Genomic DNA, 2,809 nt, shown 5'->3' with positions numbered 1-2,809 from the left:
CGTGTATGAAACTACAGAATGCGTAAAGAAAGGGTCTAATTTATTGTAATATTACCATTTATGACTCCAAAACATTTTTTTCTGTAAAAAATTCAAAAATTACTGTTTTTTACCGCGATTACCAGTCATTACCATGGTAATTATCGGTAATGACTGGTATGGTAAGGTATTAGCGCGGTCAGGCCGATCAGAGCCCATTAGTATTCCCCATGGACATAGGAAACACGGGACTAGGCATGTCATCCTAACTTGGGTGAGCGGGGTTGAATCCACGGGAGGGGGGAGAATTCCATGAGTGGGAGAGCCGCCGTCTTACGATGTGCCATTTGATTATGCGCAAGAGCATTTTTGCCGACAAACTGTGCATGCAAATATAAACATGTGGGCGCTGCCATGTTTGTCGCGGGACATCAAAAAGTGGTGGACCTCCCCCCTCATTGCAACACCCCCGCAATAGCATGCATAGTCCCTTGTTTCCTATGTCCATGGTATTCCCCACGAACAAAGATATTATAAACGTAGATGCGGTGCGTGCTTAGTTACCCGCCATAAATATAGACGGCGCGTCCGGCGAAAAAAGTCACTTCCCCTCTACCCACCGCTCCCCGTAGATAGCACCCACCCATATAGTTTGCCCAGAGCTACTTGGAACGCTGTAAGCAACTCTCGGCACACCTTTGAGGCGCACTGATGGTAAACTTAGCTTGGAAAAGAACCATTTAAATTTAAATTAAATTGCCAACATTTCAGAACAAACTTAAAATATCCACGCTTTGTAAGACATGGTTATTTTAATAGATACCAGAGAGAAAATTAAATGTATAATTTATATTTCTGTTTCATATATTTTGTAATATTTGTAAGGTTATTTGATTATTTCTAAATATATCTTTGTTATTTCTCATCTTTTGATATTTTTTTTATAAGTAACAATTTATTTACTTCACCATATTATATTTTTATTCTAACAGATAAAACTTTTAGTGCAATATCTATACATTGTTCTTTAATATTATTAAGTGTTTATTTTTATATTTGTACAGTTTGCAATTTCTACGGATAATTTAGTCTATTCGACTAATGAATTTCCCGCATGTATTTTAAAATTTCTTAATTATTACGTTCCGATCACTGACAATGAGTGAATGTCAGAGTCATAATAAGTTCATAAATCTATAACTGCTCTCTGGGTCAAACCTGTATTTGGTGTTAGGATTTCTCTACTTTGAATCAGAAAACTTTGAACCCTCAGAGCATAGGCTAATTGAGAATTCTTTACTTTTAATTTTCAAAATCATGACAATTTATATGAATTTTTATTTTATTTTGTTATTTAATTAAAATTTTGTTTGTTTTCAATTAATTAATTAATTTGTTATTTATATTATTTATACATCATTTAAAATTCAAGAGTTTCTGATTGCAAATATTCTAAATTAAAGAGGTTTAAATTGCAAATCGTTAAAATTAAAGAATTTTCCATTGCAAGTCTTCAAAATTGAACGTTTCAAACAAAATTTCATAATATAGCTTTAAAATATAAATCTTGAAAACTAAATAATTTGAAATTCCAAATCTTCAACATTTCAAATCACGGCAGTACTCAGAGTACAGATATTTTTTACATTCTCATCAAAAAAGTTATTACATTCATGTAAAATATTACTTCTGGTCACGAAATACAGGTTTTTACGAGTGTTCTGCCTTTCCATATGCATGTTTGTTTGCGAGTATGATAACTTTTGAAAAAATAATCTATTATATTGGCCGTTGATATACTCTTTAAGAGTCAGAAACTAAAGATCAAGTTCATTGGCTATTTTGGGTGAAAATTCATAAAGTTAGAGAATCTTCAAAATTTCTGAGACAATTTTTTTCAAGATTTAGAAATTCCATGTACGGGTATTCGTAATAATTGGAAATCCGAACAATTTACCTCATCGACTTCTTTTGATAAAAAGAACATTACCAGAATTATAGCGTTTTCAACAAATTAAAAAAAATACCAAAATGAAAATTGTAAACTAACCAGCGCGAGACTTGAAAGAAAAACTCGAGAGAAGAAAAACGTTGCTTTTTGAGAGCCCTACAATATTATCATAACAACTTTTCAGATTGTTTTGAATAATCGAAAATTCAAATTTTGAAAAAACCAAAAATAATGAAAAATCATAAATTTAATTTAGTGATCAAACTTTGCAAGATGCGGAAAAAAGAAGAGAAATAAAAAATTGTGCACCTTAAAAAGATCCAAAAGTTTTTTATCAATTACATTTTGATATGAAGGGTAGTTTTTGTTTTATTCGTAAAAAAACAACATTAAAAATATAAGATATAAGTCTTTGGACAAACGACATAAACAATGAAAAAAATAAATAGATAAAAGTTGATAATAGATTTTATGCTTTCACGATGATTCATTTTGATAAAAAGAGATATTTCGGGTTTCACTCGTGTAAAAAACTACGAATTGTTTGCCTACCTTGTTTGTTTACCTTAAAAAGATCTAATGAATGTGTTATTAATCTAAAATGCTATTAACAATTTTCTGTGTTATTAATGTTACTAATGTCGCAAGATTTCGGAAATCTGAACATTTTCTTCGAGACATTCGATAAGCACACATAAGGAGAATACATAGATAAAGAATACATAATAAGGAGTAAATGAAAACAAATACACGAATTGGATAATGTTTGGATGAAAGCAGACATAATCAAGGATGTTCAGAAATCATGAATTAAAATTCACTTATAAAGCACCAAGGTTGAAAATGTCATTCTTTGACTATCGCAATTTTTTTACAATT

This window comes from Belonocnema kinseyi, chromosome 7, assembly GCF_010883055.1.
Source record: "Belonocnema kinseyi isolate 2016_QV_RU_SX_M_011 chromosome 7, B_treatae_v1, whole genome shotgun sequence".
Classification (NCBI taxonomy): Eukaryota; Metazoa; Arthropoda; class Insecta; order Hymenoptera; family Cynipidae; genus Belonocnema; species Belonocnema kinseyi.
Note: the sequence above shows the minus strand (reverse complement) of the source record.